The sequence below is a fragment of the Triturus cristatus genome, chromosome 6 (genome assembly GCF_964204655.1).
Source record: "Triturus cristatus chromosome 6, aTriCri1.1, whole genome shotgun sequence".
Classification (NCBI taxonomy): domain Eukaryota; kingdom Metazoa; phylum Chordata; class Amphibia; order Caudata; family Salamandridae; genus Triturus; species Triturus cristatus.
Window position 1 is genome coordinate 210,212,040 of NC_140589.1, and position 16,774 is coordinate 210,228,813.

Genomic DNA, 16,774 nt, shown 5'->3' on the forward strand with positions numbered 1-16,774 from the left:
CTTACCACACTCTTCTAAATTCTGTTCCCGGGATTCCCAGGTATCTCTGTACCTGTACTTCCAGACAACATGAAACACAACAATAACTCTTGGTGTTAAACATATAGTTAATATTCAGAAATCTGTATTCAATAATCAATAATCACCAAACTAATCAATAATAACCATCGCTCTGCTACCAGAAAAACAGATCTAGCGCAAAGCCAGGGACGAACACCTAACAATCAAATGAAAAATTCAATGGGCCCCTATACACAATCAGATTTTCCTGGCCGTTTCAAGTTTTGTAATTTCACTTCAATCTTGATTAGTTAATTCACCTAAAGACTCAAAAATTCATTTGAGAGATTTATTCAGTGTCTTACTAATCTTCACAGATCAACACTCTTCCTTTGGTCGATTGCCCATTAGTTGAGTAGTTGATGGTGATATGAACAATTAACTAACTAACTTACTGATCTTAGTGAAAATAACCACAGACTCTGGGTAAGATTCAATGAATTTTATCTAAATTTTAGTCATAAATGAACGCTCATTAATACAAATTCACAATGCAAACACCATTAACTTTTCATGGGGAAGAAAGATTCATTTAGCAATATACATTCAATTCACAGACTCATTCAACAAATCGATGCATTAAGAGTGGATAGATGAAGTGCCAAAAGGCATAATAATTCATACATTTGCAAAGGTATGCAAATTTGAAACAGAATAATAGTTACCCAATGGTGATAACGGAAAACCAACTCTATGGCCAAAAGGGCTGGTGGAGGTCTCCTTGATTAAGAATCAGGAGAGAAAGACTATAGGACAGGCTCAGGGCAGGGCAATACTTACTCAACTTCTCTACAAACCCGACGCACCGGGCGCATCCTTGATTTACACTCTCTCCCGCCTCGATATTCTTCCGGAATCTTCAATCTAATTAGGTTGTCATTCAGGTATGAATCTTACCAGTCTGTTCACTCCTTTCCTCATCAGCAGCATTGATTTTCACTGTTCACCATCCACTTCTACTCTATCCCATGTTATTATCTCTTTCGTTAAGCAAAAGCATTAGCAGCAACAGCTCTCTTTAAATTCAAGCAAGCATATGCCAGGCATGCAGTGCCTCAAGACCTAATGTTACTAACTCTTGCGCATGCTTGAGAGTTTTTCCCTCTCAAACGGGTTAGTCACGTTACTATCTACCTAATTCTAGTTCGCACATGCGCAAAAGTGTTTTCCAGTTTAAAGCGGGTTTTAGTCGCGTTGCATTTTATTTCCATGAATTAAGCATGCGTAAAGCTCTTTTCCCATATGTAAATGCTGTGCGTGTGTATTAATTTTGTTTTCTTTACTATTTCTAACAATTAGTACTGTTAATGAGGGATTTCTCCGAGCAAGTCTCGCGTTTTCTTGAATCCTTGCTCCTTCATTATATTCACCTAAAACTTTAAGAATTCATATCTCCATTAGATTTTTGTTGTTTTGGTGTCATTTTACTCATTAAATGTCACTCTATTTTCTAGTTGGATTTGTGATTGTTATTGATTGGTGTTTTGACTTGATTACTGTTTTGGTACAGCATAAATACTTTCACATTGCCCTAAGTTATGCCTGTCTGCTCCATGCCATAACTACCTAGGGGTGGAGGGGGTGTTAGGCTCAGGTTAATTTAATGACTTTAAGGGGTCACCCTGACAAGGGTTGGGATTATTCCTGGAGGTGGGCAGTCACCAAACCCAAAAAATAATCTACTTTTTTTTTAAACAGATTTTATCAAATGACACATATAGAGCAGGGCTCTGTAACCCAGAGAAGTCTGCACAATTAAGATTCAACATTATGACTTTGACTTTTCACAAAGAAATACAAGGGGAAAATGAGGGCAATACAGATGAAATATGTCAAATGAACCCCCCAACTCTCCCCTCCCCCCGTCGCACTAACAGCCTCATAGATAACAGCCTAGCTGTACATTAGGCTCCATTACCACTCGCCCCAGGAACTGAAATACTAAAGAAAAACATACTGCATCAGCGAGGAATCATTAATCTGGGTGGGAGTGCCCCGGTTCAGCAACTGGCTCAAGGAGCAGGCCCCGATAGTCTGCCCAATGCTTCCACACTTTAAAGTGCTTCTGCGGGCACCCTCTTGCAATGAAAGTGGGAAGTTCCAGACCCATGCAGAAGTCCAGACCCTTCTTCCACGTCGACACCAAGGGTGGCGTCGGTGCCTCCCATGCCCTAGCAATATCCCCTTTAGCTAAGGTAAACCCCAACAGCATAAGATGATGTTTATAGACATTGCCCCCAATTCCATCCATAATATGTAAAAGCACCAGTTTCGGTGAATGGGGCAAGTCCCAGCCCAGCACTTCAGAGAGACAAGTCACCACTCTCCACAACCGTGACAATGAGAGACAATACCAAACTGTGTGCATCAGGGTCACGTCCTCCCGCTCACATCTAAGACATAGAGGGAAGGCCACCAATCCCGCCCTCCACAGCCGGACCCGCGTGAAATAGACCCGGTGTAAATATTTAAGCTGAACCAGGTGCAGCCGCACCGCTATGGCTGCCCCCCGAGGGGAGGCCAGGGCCTCAGTTCAGTCCTCTTCATCAAGTGGACCCACATCTTCCTCCCAGGCCCCTCTAAGCTTCAGTAGTGTGGGGGAGCTGTGAGTCACCAGCGTTTGGTAGATCTTAGAGATTTTATGATCTTGGAGGTCCCCCATAAACACGTTTGCTTCTATCGGGCTAAATTCCACCAAGGACTCCAGGCCCTCTAAGCTAGGGGAAAATAATCTACTTTTTTACATTGATGTTCAGCCATGAGATCCAGGAGACTTGTGTTTTGTAGTATCACACAATGACTTAAGTTGAAATTACAAACTCTTTACTCTATTGACAGCAACATTTGATTTATTGGCTTTTGGTTCTGAATAGATAATCTTTTATTTTTTTCTTAATATCATTCCTGCACATAATATTTCCTTCTTAAGGCTTTGGGAACGTGGAGGTAGATCTGGCTAATGTGGAGAGCATTAACATGGCAGGGCTGAGGAGCGGTGCAAGCAACAAGGACCGCAGCTGAACAAGCAGTCCAAGATGGAGGATTACGACATTGCCCTCAAGGCCTGGAAAATAGTTTGTCAGCCACAGTGCTCCTCAGAGGGGAATGAGGATGAAGTGAAAAAGAAAATGAGGGGGATATTGATGAAGCCCAGTGCCAGGGGAGTGTTCCGCCAATGAGCAGCATCACCTGTATTGACCAGCGCAGGTAGCATTGTGTCCTCTCACAGCTTTTACCCATAAATGTTGGAGGTCAGTCAGGTGTAGAGGGCCTTGGAAATTACAGCTGACTATTCCTGCCCCTGACGAAGGGATAAAGATAACCTTGGACTTAGAGAAAAGAGGGCCCCACTGGCCCGTTTGAGGAGACAGTGCAAGACAGAATTGAAATCCTAAAGGGCCCTTTATGCTCCTCCCTACTCTTTCTATAGGAGTGTCTGGATTTACGCCCTTGGCATGGATTGCCCTGACCTGCAGTTCTTGACAACTCATCCACCTCCATCCAAGTCCATGCATCTTCTGATAGAGAGAAAAAATGTGACTCTCCATCCACACTGACCTGTAGCTTTGCTGGGTACAGCAGAGAGTATTTAATTCCACGTTTGTATTGCACTTGCTTAATTTCCAAAGAATTGTGTCTCTCACATTGCAATTGGGCTGTATAGTCTGAAAAAGATGTATCTTATTGTTATTCATGGTCCAGGGGCCGTGTTCCTGTGCAACTTGCAGAATGTGTACAATATCTTGAAAATTTAAGCGCATAACCACCATCGATATCGGAGGTGCCCAGGGGCCGTCACACATCCCAGTACCATGTGAGCACTTTCCACCACCGAGCATTGTGGTGTGGCACCTCCAAAGATATCTTTCAACCATTATTCCATGAAAAGTTTATCCTGCCAAAGTTCTGCATGTTCAGGGACATCCACCAAACAGATGTTGTTGCACCACGAGCACCCTTCCGCTTCATGGCTATGAGATGAAGATATTTCACCGCCACCATCAACTCTTTAATTTGCTTCTTCATGTCTTGTTCAGTGGAACTCAGTGATGCCAGGACAGATTCATTTTCCGGCACTCTGCCTGCTTATTTCTTGTGATCTGTATTCTGTACACAACAGATTTACCTCTGTTGCAACAGTCTCAATTGTATTTTCAAGTGTAGGTTTTTTTTGTAGTTTTATACAGCGCGAACTGGACCCGAAGGTATCAGAGCGCTTTACATGAGCACCAGTTGCGTTACAGACTGACACATTCATTAGGTCTTGCTGAGACAGCGAAAGCTGTCTCTTTGAGTCATTTTGTAAGTGGGCTTTCAAAAGTGCTACCCACATGGTTTTGCTGGCCTAGGGCTTGAGTGCACGATGGCGTGCACGTGCACAGCTGCTCCTTGCATTCCCCCCTCCCTTCTCACCCAGCCCTTTGATGCTCTGCTCGATTACTTTCACTTTCGCCGCTTTTTTTTTCTTCTTTGAAACGCGATGAAATACAACCTTGAAAGTCTGTAATGTAGAACTGCTTTACCCAGTTAATGTTTATCATGAGGCATTCGCCGCCGAGGGGGAAGTCGCAGGAGAGTGTGGGAGGAATCACGCTGCTTCTGACAGCTGCGCACATTTGCGTATTAAAAGGTGCAGCTCGGCTTGAGCCCTGGACACAATTCACGCATCCCCTCACAAGCCATGCAAAGAATCACCAGCTCTAACCGACACTTCCGCCCCCTCACTAAGCACTTTCAGGGTGATTGCTTTCTAATACATGTCTGGCGAAAGCAGGATGGTCTCGATCATACGTTTGTTTCCCTAATGTGGTTTAATGGCGAGGCTCGTTTGAAACTTTGTAACGTCCTAAATACATATATTAACAAGTTAGACGGCTCACTTAGAAAACTCGGGGCCAACGTCACAGACTCGACTTTCCGTAAGGCACACACTGCCTGTATACTCATGAAGTACACTAAACCAGTACCACCAGGCGGAGTGCTAACACTTGTTTTTTTTTTATTGCCATGGCACCCGCTTCATGGGCCGTGGCGCTTTCAAAAACAGATGCTTCCCATATTTTTTGTTTATCGCCACGGCGCCCGCTTCATGGTGTGCGTTGTCATAGGTGACGAGCGCAGACAGGATTGTTAAAACCCTGTGCTCAGATTACTAAAAAAACATGCATTCGTCTTATTTTTTTAACACGCCACGGTGCCCGCAATTCTTCATTATCACCGATGACGTCATCTGCGGGATAGAATCGCCCTTGTAACCAAGAGCTAGCGGCAAGACAACATGTCGGCGCTATACAAAATACTGCCGGTGTATAAATGTATTTGTGAGACATGCATGCAATAGTGTTTTTAAAGGGGCCCTAGCAGGGACAGTGTGATTCGCTCTTGAGAAACAATGCCCTCTGCACATGACGTTGTTTACCTGTAGATCCTCTTACCCTGGGCTATGCATCTGAGCAGCTTTCCATGTTACCACAGTTTGAGCAGCAACATCGCTGTTCTCTGTCAAGTGTAATCCCATGTTTACAGATCAAAACCTCTTGACCGCCTTCTGCGTGGGCTGCGGAAACATTTCAGGACTCCGCATTTCAACGGGGAGGGTGTTCCAAGAATAGTACAGTGGCTTCTCTGCCTTGTCAGCCATTGAGTGACCAGTTTTGTGCCACATACATTCATTCATGTATCTGAGGTTAATGATTGCACGTGAGGCTCGGTGATCAGCTCTACAACAGACTGATTCTGCAGAAAAAATAATTGCCAGCTCAATATATTGTTTTCTGTTTAAAAATGTATTTATTCCTGCATATGAGGTACAAATAGGGTTCTTTTATATATTTTTTTATATTTAGCACTTACATTTCCCATTGGGTCATGGTATATATCTTTGGACCTACCCATAGAATATTTTTCTTTTTTTTGCAGTTTTATGTAGCGCCAACTCGACCCGAAGATATTGAAGTGCTTTACATGAGCACCAGTTACATTATACAAGAACACGTTCATTTTTGGAGATTAGGTAATTTGCGCAGAATCAGCACTTTTACAGTTTGGACAGCTACAGATGAGCCCTCGCCCCCCACCCCCCATGGTCACCTTGTGAAGCTTTCTCTATCTGTGTGGTCCTGAAGAAGGTGTCTGGCTAAAAGTAAATGTCCACACCAAGACAGGATTGTTAAAGCCCTTGCTCAGATTACTTAAACAAGCATTTGCAATGCAATAGGTCTCGCATTTTGCGAGTTTGAGCTATTGGCATTGTAAATGACAATTCCTTTTATTTATGTTTTGTTTTTTAAAACATATATAAAAGGCATTGTCATTTTCAATGCCAATAGCTTAAACTCTTGCAAATGCGAGACCTATTGCATTGTAAATGCTTGTTTTTGATAGGCACGGGTAGATTAAGTGATTTGCCCAGGATGACAGGATGTTGAGCAGTCCTGCCGAGACTCGAACCCAGATCCCTAGATCCAAGGTCATCCACTCTGGCCGTTGGGCCACATCCCCGCTTTTGTGTCAAGTATGACCTGAATAAGGAGTCAGACCTGGAGCCGGAAGGTGTAGGAAGTGCACTTGCTGGGCTTCCAACAGGCCTGATTAACATATTTCATAATCTACCTGCCAGAATTGGGTGTGCCTGGAAATATTGACATCCCTGAAAAGAGAAACTATAGGGCTACATTCGCCTGGGATTGTTTTTTTCCTGCACTGCATAGAATGAGAGAGTTGGACGTGGGACATCCAGACATCCCTGCTGACAAGATGGTGGCCACACCCTGCCTGTTATTTTACTGGCATGGCTGCTATTTTAATGCCGCAGCCGGTACAAAATGATCAAAATCACCAAAAGTCAGTATTCCCCACCTTATCTGTACATACCTTAAACAGCAATAATAAGAATAAAGCACTTTAAAATGTTCTCTGGAGCTGCTTCAATGATCCCTGACTGATAATTAAAGGAAACAAAGACAGAAAAGCCATGTTTAAAATGGTGCGGGTGATGGGGAGGTTTCAAATGCACGGGGCGGCTTGTTGAATTAGCTGTGGAGTGTGACTGTGGAGGCCACATGGTTGGATTATGACGAGGAGGCATTGGGGGAAGGAGAGATGTGTGAGGGGAATGCGAGAGAGAAAAGAAATGGTGGGGTACGCCTTGTGATTTACATCACGGGTGCAGGCTGGATAACGAGGAAGGAAGAATTGGTGTTTCTCAGAGGACAGTGTCCTGGCCAAACGACCAGTGGCGTAGTGGGGGGTGGGAGGATGCGGGGGCGATCTGCCCCAGGCGGAACATTTTTTTGGGGGTGGCAGAAGTGAGCAAGGGATCTGTCGACTACCACCATCACCCTGGCCCCGAGAACAAGTCCCCTCCTCCACCGGAACAAGTTGGTCACCCCCTACCCCGCTCTTACCTGCACCGAGCGGCAAACCGGTGAGGGGCGGGGGAGTGGGGGGGGGGGGGGTCTAGCTACACCACTGCAAAGGACAGACCAGCGGCGGCAACGCTGCAGGATTTCTCGGCTGGTTTCAGGACCGCAACCTTCTGTGCGGCCCCTGCCATTCCTTTTAAGGATATAAGAGTGGCGAAGAGGAAATGTCTCTCAAGTGTTCCTGCGCATTCGATTGGAGTGGATTGTGACAACACATTGGAAAGAAGAATACATAGAAGCTTTTAAACTACGACATAGGGAAGTTAGGGCAAAGGAAGGCCCCATAGGGGAGGAATTTGAGCTTTTCAGGAGCCCCAGAGTCCTGGTTACAATAGAACATTGGACAACTGCTTTTCTTAATTATGCCACTGTCTACTGTGAAGCATTTTCAGAGCAGTGTGTGGCCTTGTTTAAATCCATTGGTGTAGTGAGGAAAGCCCAGCTGACATTTAAAGGGTGGGCATGGGTTCAATGTGATATGGAGTCCAGGCCCGCTTGCAGAAGGACTATGGGGGCAGCTTGATAATAAACTTTATCTGCAGAAATTGAGACTTCATGGCCGGTCCCTAAAACATACATGACCATTGGGTGGCCTTTAATTTTAAAGCCCTTTTAAGAGCATCCCATCTGGGGAGGATTGGGATATACAGGAAAAGGTCAAAGCAGACTGACAGGTGAGTGTTTGTCTTATAATAAGTGGATTTGCAACAGAGAGCTTCAGGCACAAATGTTCTATGTGGTGCAAACAAACATACAGCTTTGCAGTGCAATCTGCTGTCAGGAGGGGCTCAGAGATTTCAAGGACGTCAGGGGGGAAATTGGCATAACCAGAATGACAGAGGTCATAGAAGGAAGTCCCAGAGCACTTCAGGACAAGGCTCTTACATCAGTTTAAAGTTGGGCATTGAATAACTTGGAACTCATTGCGTGGGGAAACAGATGACACTTTTGTTTTGGTTGCAAAGTTTTGAATTTGGATTTAGGCTGGGTTATGGCAGTCCCAGATTATGATCCGCAGATTGGGCCTGATTCACAGAACTAACTTAAGACAAAATCCTAAACTTACTACCATTTTGGTATTCACAGAATGCACTTACTACTTTTGGTATTCACAGAATGGATTTACGACTACTAACTTTACGTCCGCACTCGGGCCGGAAATTCCGGCCCGGAAATTCCGGCCCGGAGGCGGAGCTTCTGGGCCGGAGGCGGGGCTTCCGGGCCGGAGGCGGAGCTTCCGGCCCAGAGGTGGAGATTTTGGACATGGCTAAATCTCCGCCACTGGCCGGAATCCCCACCTCCGGGCCGGAAGCTCCGCCTCCGGGCCGGAATATCCGGCCCGAGTGCGGACGTAAAGTTAGTAGTCGTAAATCCATTCTGTGAATACCAAAAGTAATAAGTGCATTCTGTGAATACCAAAAGTAGTAAGTTTAGGATTTTGTCTTAAGTTAATTCTGTGAATCGGGCCCATAATTTTCAGTCGTGTGGGATCATGAAGATTTGGTGTGGTCGAAGTTGATCATAGAGGTGAAGGAGAGGAGGAGGGAGGGACCATCTGAGATCTGACTTTTGGATCGCCCGATAAGTTCACCCATTTGGTGTGGTGCCCAAAAACGACCAAGAAGAATTCAGGCTAATACAGCATTAATCTTGGCCTGAGGGGCAGTACATAAATGCTTTTACACTTGAGGTTCTGAGCTCGGTCCATTATGCCATTGTGGTTAATGCTATTGAGTTGGTTAACAAGTTTGGCCCAGGGGCATTGATGTCAAAGTGCAATACAAAGTCCACCTTTCGCCTATTGACCGTTCACCCTCTGTATTTTGAGTTCCTGGGCATAAAATTTGGAGGTCATTTTTTCGTCAACAAAGTATTGCAGATGAGTACACACAGAGACAGGAGCCGTCGGCACTAGCCCGGACACGCTGGGATGCTGAATTGGGTTTTGAGCTGACAGACGAGCAGTGGGAGTACTGCTCATCGCAGACGGAGCAGGTCTTGGCCAGCAGTCGACTGCGGATAATGCACTATAAATTTCTACACAGGCTATATTACACGCCGGCCAGGATGTACAGGTACAAATTGAGGGCAGCAGACAACTGTGACAGGTGCAGAGCGCCAAGTGCGGATTTTTTACATTTAGCCTGGGAGTGCCCGGGAGTATATACTTATTGGAAGAATGTTTTTGAAGCTTTAGACCTGATGGTAAATGAGCACATTGAACCCACACCCCTGCTGGCCCTACAAGGCTTTGTTAAACCATTAAAAGCAGTGCATCGCAAATATGTTGCGCTGGCGCTCTTGCTGGCAAAGAGGCGTGTGGCGTGCCGCTGGGGCAGAAGGAGGGCGCCCAAATTTAAGGTCTGGCTGGATGATTTAATATATTGTCAGGAACAACTTGCTATGCGGAGCTGTTGCCGAGTACCTCCAAGCCCAAGGATATCTGGGGGCCACTAAGATGTTATCTACTTGCACATCCACGTGTGGGGCGCCGCTGCAGATTGAGAGAGGGGCATGTGTTCGGCTGAGGCCCTGGGCTGCCTGACAGCGTGGGTGGGGGTTGATTCACTCATGGAGATGGAGTGTCATGGGGTTATATAGATTGGACTGCACTCAGTCGGGTTTGGGCTGGCCAGGGATGCCAGTGAAGGAATCTCCCTAGAAGGGATGGATTGGAGCCTGTCCGATGTAGATTGACTCCTGAGGCGGAAGCCGGGAGCCCTGTACTGCTTACGCTGGTATCTTGCTTACTTTTAAAAATTAGCGCCGTATTTTAATTCCTTTGTGTGTGTTATCGTAAGGTCATTTCATGCATTGTGCCCTCGCGCTTACTATCGTAGCGAATCAGTACACTGTCTGACATATTGGGCAGAGTGCTCGGTTAGCGCACTAGTCGTTCGTCTTCATCTATTACAAAAGGCGATGACAGCGCGTGCGCGCAGAACTGTAGATTGACTCCTGAGGCGGAAGCCGGGGGCCCTGTACTGCATACGCTGGTATCTTTCTTACTTTTAAAAATTAGCGCCGTATTTTAATTCCTTTGTGTGTGTTATCGTGAGGTCATTTCATGCATTGTGCCCTCGCGCTTACTATCGTAGCGAATCAGTACACAGTCTGACATATTGGGCAGGGTGCTCGGTTAGCGCACTAGTCGTTCGTCTTCATCTATTACAAAAGGCGATGACAGCGCGTGCACGCCGGCGGCGCGTCGAAGGCCCGTCTGCGCCCAGCCGCGACTAGAGACTGGAGATGCTGCTACCCCCAGGCAAGTGACTGCAATAGTCGTATCATATACTCAGCGGAATCTCTGAGGGCTATAAAAGACACCTGGGCCCTTAAGAGGCATAAGCATATTACCTGTAACCAGACTTTTCCTATGGCATTAGAAGGCCCTGTCGTATGTCAGATATGTCGATTTCACTTGAGGAACCACACAGGGGACCCTCTCCCAGGGAATCGGGCCCCAGTCTATCCTATTGTTGGGTCCAAAAATATCCTTTGTCATGTCAGGTCTCTTGCCAAACACCCATTTGAAATCTGTGACCTTATTACCTCGCATACCTCTACATTATGTTTCTTCACAGAAACCTAGTTAAACTCCACTAACCTCCACCAGATTCATCTGGCGATTCCTGATAATTATCAATTCATTCATCTAAATAGGGAAGGGAAAATAGGCCGTGGCATTGCCATTGCCTTTCAGAAGCATCTTAAAGTGAATTGGGTATTTTCAGTACAAAACGAATGGCTGGAGCTAGGAATTTTCAAGGTCACTATGTCTCCCACTAACTCCTGGCTTGGCGCACTATTGTATAGACCCCCTGGAGCTAAAGCGAACTTTTCTGACCTTCTGGTTGAACTTATAGCGCTACATGTGCTTGCAGCTAACACCTTTCTCCTGCTTGGGGATTTCAATGTTCATGCGGATGATACCTCAAATCCAGAGGTAGATAAACTTTTGGTGGCGTTCAACTCAATAGGTCTTACTCAACGAATGGTAGGCCCAACATATCGAGCCGGCCACCTATTAGACCTAGTATTTGCTAACGATGACCACCTGAGCTGTGACCCACCTCACCCCTTGATTTGGACAGACCATTCAATGATCTCCTTTTCCTTTACAAGGCTTGGGAAATAAAGGGTGAACTGCAGAAGAGAATAGCCTTGGGCCAACACAGAGTGTGGCGAAATCTATCTCTAGAGGCTTTTAACAAAATTTTCTTTCCTCCTAGGGAAACCAATCCAACCGAACCTTCCAAAAAATTGGAAGCCTTTAACACCGCTCTTCTCACTGCTTTTGATGTTATTATACCAATTAAACAGAGTGCAACTACAAGACAAATCTCTAGTCCTTGGTATACAGAGGAACTTAGGAGGGAAAAAGCCAACTGTAGGCGCCTTGAGAGAACTTGGAGAGCAAATAAGGAATGTCAATCTAGATTCCTATTTAGACAGTCTTTGGCCACTTACCATCTAAATCTGAAAGTCGCAAGACGCTCCTTTATCATTAAACAGATAGAACAAGCCAGTAATTATTCTAAAGTATTGTTCTCCATAGTCTAAGATTTTTCATCTCCTAGAGTATGTGCTCAACCACTTGTAGAATCCCAGGATCTCTGTGATTCTCTGGCGCTGTTTTTCAAGGATAAGATATCCGCGGTTTACAATTATTTACCCCCAGAGATGTCATCAATTCATGATCTGCTGTCTGAATCGAAGGTTGGAGCCCCAACAGTAAAAGGCAACTGTATGGAGCACTTTGAATTAACTACCATGGAAGAGATCATAAATGGCCTCTCGAAAGCAAAATCAGGCTCCCCTAATGATCTATGTCCTCCAAAAATTATGGCCCTTTTAGCCACTAGCTGTACTCCGGCCATTAGAGACATTTTCAACTCTTCTCTAACTACGGGCATCATTCCTACGGCTTGGAAGGAGGCATCTGTTCGGCCTATCTTGAAAAAACCTTCAGCTGACCCGTCCATCCTTTCCAACTATCGCCCCATTTCCCTATTACCACTTTTAGGAAAACTGCTGGAAGGTATTGTAAATAAACAACTTTGTTCATATCTTGAACACAATGGAATCTTGGACCCCTCACAATCGGGTTTTCGGAAAGGATTCAGCACAGAAACAGCCGTACTGGCAGTAACTGACTCACTTAGGCGAACTGTTGATGCAGGGGGCTCAGCAATCCTGATTCTTCTAGATCTCTCCGCAGCTTTTGATACCATCTCGCATATAAAGCTGGCGGAGAGACTAGTTTCTGGAGGCATTAAAGGAACTGCTCTGAAATGGCTGGAACATTTCCTGGCTGACAGATCACAAACAGTCACTCTGGGTTCCTATTCCTCGCCAAAAATACCTTTGAAGAGGGGTGTCCCGCAAGGCTCTTGTTTAAGCCCAACCCTCTTCAATATTTATATGTCTCCCTTGGCGAAGTTAGTTGAACAATTGGGCTTCGAGATCATCTCATATGCAGATGACACGCAGCTCATGTTCACCATTGGGGAAAATTTAGAGGAGGAAAAAATCCGCTTTGCCAATGGCCTGAAGACAATATATGATTGGATGACGGCCAACTACCTCCAACTAAATCCAGACAAATCAGAGATTATGCTGCTAGGTAAAGCAACCAATGTCTGGGCAAATGATTGGTGGCCTATCCAATTGGGCTCTGCCCCTATCCCCAAGGTTTAAGTCAATAACCTGGGTATAAAAATTGATAGGTCAATGTCTATGAAAGACCATATCGCAACCACATCTGCTTCATGTTATTACAGTCTTCGGCTTTTGAGAAAAATCCTCCCCTATATGCCTACCAACCATCGTAGGACTTTGGTGCAAGCTCTGGTTACTAGCCGTCTGGATTATGCCAATGCACTGATGGCAGAAGTAGGTGAGACCCTCCTAGCCAAGCTGCAGGTGGTCCAGAATACTGCTGCAAGGATGATTTTAAATCGACCTGCAGGTACCCCCTCTTTACCATTACTTAGAGAACTTCACTGGCTTTCGGTGAAAAAGAGATCTTTTTTCAAGATCTGTTGTCTCACCTACTCCGCTCTTAACAATAACGGCCCTCTTTATCTACAACAAAAACTCTTTAAATACTGCCCCTCAAGGAATCTCAGATCTAGCCCTCACGGCCTACTACAGGTCCCCCGCTTCCGGCTTCTCCAGACGGGAGGCAGATCGTTCTCATACTTAGCCCCAAAATATTGGAACCAGCTTCCTTATGCTTCGAGATCAACTCCTAGATACGAACTTTTTAAGGAAAAGCTTAAAGCCTTTTTGTTCTGAACTTTCGTCTAGTTCCTTTCTGCTGGCTTGTTTCAGGTTGTTAGTCTATCAGTCAGCGCCGAGATGCCCCAGGGTGATTTGAGCGCTTTACAAACACAATAACATAACATAACATATTGTGATCTGCACAGAAGGTATGATATTATTGACTATGGCCCTGTCTCTGCCTCCCACAACTACAAGGTTTATCTAGATGCCGGCGTAAATGCCTTATTATTTTTTTGTTTTTTTTTTCTCCTGCAGGACAAGAGGAAACTGTGCCATACACTGTATTGTCACTGTGCTGAACTGGTGTTCATGTATATGATACAACTGTTTGTATTGAAACTAATAAATAAAACATTTTTAAAAAAGTATTGCAGATGAGCTGTTTTATTTCGTGTGCCTTATTTGGGCCTTTTAGTAGTTTTCTCCAGAGTTTGTTTCCACTTGTTACTGGTGTGGTCTGCATGATACTGTACTTGGACGATTTCTTTATGGATGGTCCTCTTTTCTCAATGTAGGTGGTTGGGACGGGCAAGCTTCCTCATCACAGAGTATGTTTGACTGTAGGTGTTCAAACAGACGTTAGGGTATTGAGAACATTTTTGATGGAATTCAGTGGAGTGTCTGGATTCGTCTAATGTGTATGGCAGATGCCAAGGGATTGTTTACCTGACTTTGCGCGTCTCATTAAAGCGGCCTTTTTCACACAATTCGGGACTCATGGTTTCCAGTTACGCTGTCTCGCCCGATGGGCGGTGCGGATCTCGGCTGCTCTGGCCTGAGGGTGTTTGTAGCACTGACCACCTACGCTCCCCGTAGGGTGCGCGCGTGCACCCCACCCTTGCCCAGCACGCAGAGTCGCTCAGGTAGCGCACACGTCAGAGCACTCGTTACACCAGAGTAAAAAAACATTACGCAGCCGCTTACGTCTTAATTTGAGCGGCGTGAACAATCACTCTCACCCTTGCGGTGCCAGTGAGTATAATGTGTATGTAGCGGAGCAGAAATGACTAGGGGCCCCTGTTCAACGACCCTGGGACAGTATCAGGTGTTCCCAAGTTTAGAACAGGTGTCTCCGAAAATAATGGACCACGGTGTGTGTGTGTGTGAGGGGGGGGGGGTGCTTAGCTCCAGGGTATGGTGACCAGGCGTCCTGGGTTTGCCTGGAAAGTCCCGGGTTTGCAACAGCTTTGCCGGCAGATTTTGCCTCATGTCCCGGTTTTTAGAGGGGGCGGCTGAAACCAGTGAGAGGCACTTATTGGTTGTTCTAAAGTAGTGCTAGTTAGCAGCTGTTATAAGTAAGCAAATTAATTAACAGTTATGATTCTGGTTTTAGAAATGACATTTTATTTTTTTAGTGCTTTAAATGTGTTTCTATGTTGATAAGAGTTGTCATTTTGTGCAGCCCTGGTGATGTAAAATTGTAGTCCTTCTTCTATTTTTGCAAAATGTCCCATTTTTTGGTTCTCGAGATCTGGTCACCCTACTCCAGGAGGACCCCTCAAGCACTGTGCATAGGTGGTGGCTGAGAACTCTTGAATGGATCCGGCGGAGCATGGGGAGCCCTGGTGCCTGTACTTTACTGGGAGGCCCCCTCAAGTTTTGTTACACCACTGGAATTTGGATGGAACTGTGAAGAGGCAGCAAAGCCCTGGTCCTATTGCTCCTACCAGCTGTTGTGTGAACATGTAATATATTCATTGCAAACTGCACTGTACTTACTGGTGCTGCAAATAATGGCTGTACTTTCACGGTGAGGCAATCCGATATTTCATTTCAGAACACTCATGTGTTCTCATTAAAACATCAATATACCTTAAATATTTCACAACGCGTAATGGAAAGAACCATTTTCAAAGATTGATTTTGAGCGGTTTTGCCAGAAAAATGGAAGGTTTCATAAAAAATGAAGTCGGTTTTGAATCTCATTGCAGACCTTCCCTCTTGAGCATGTGAATAACTTGCTCACGTGGTGCCACTGGCGCACCATCTGTTCCTGGACAACATTCTCCGCAAGTCTTGCTTACTCCATGCTACCGTTGCTCAGTGGGTTCCCAAACAATCCCTGCCACAAGCATGGCTCACTCTGGGGTATATTTACAAAGAAATGGTGCAGCGCGGTGCTGCAGGCAATTTAGCAGCGCTACACTGCGTCATTTAAAAAACACAGGGACTCCCCGTATTTACAAGAATACGGAGCACTCCGGAAATGGCCTTTACAACACAGGCAGAACCACACTTGCCTTGACCACGCATATGCCTTAACCAAGCATATGCGTGGTTAAGGCAATGCGCGGTCTAGATGCACGGATGGGCGGGCACAGGAAGAGGAAGGTTTTCAGGGTTGGTGGTCAATTTTTAGGGCTCAGGACGGGGGGCTAGGGGCAAGATAGTTTATAGGACGTGGGACCGAGATTTAGGGCTCAGGCTGAGGCAGAGGGAGGGGAGGGACAGTTTTCAGGGCTCAGGGCAGTTTTAGGGCTCAGGGCGGTAGGGCTGGGACGGGGACGTTTTTAGGACGTGGGGTGAATTTTAGGGCTCAGGGCGGGGATAAGTGACAGTTTTCAGGGCTGGGAGGGGGTGGGCGCACACTGCCTCACACTCCAGCACTCAGTTTGCTTCGATGCATCATAATAAATGCAGTGCATGATAACACTTTCTTCGGTGTCAGGCATCAGTGTTTCACCTTTGTTGGTGCAGCCAGTGCTGTGTATCTCTAGACACGCGTTTCAGGATAATTGTCCTTCTTCAGTAGAGAGCAACACTTATTGAGGGGGTGCTGGAGATGCTGCCCAAAGTCTGCTCAGGTCTCAGTACCACTCGCTGGGCGCAGGTGCATCAACCAGAGCTCTTCAGCTCCTTAGCTCAAGGGAGCCTTTTCAAATAGGAGGGGGGTGGCCGCAAGTTTTAGGGCTCAAGGGTGGGTCTGGGAATGGTGTTGTTTGAAGTACATGGGGCCGGGTTTTAGGGTCCAGGCCAGGGGGGCTGGAGTGTGATCTTTACCA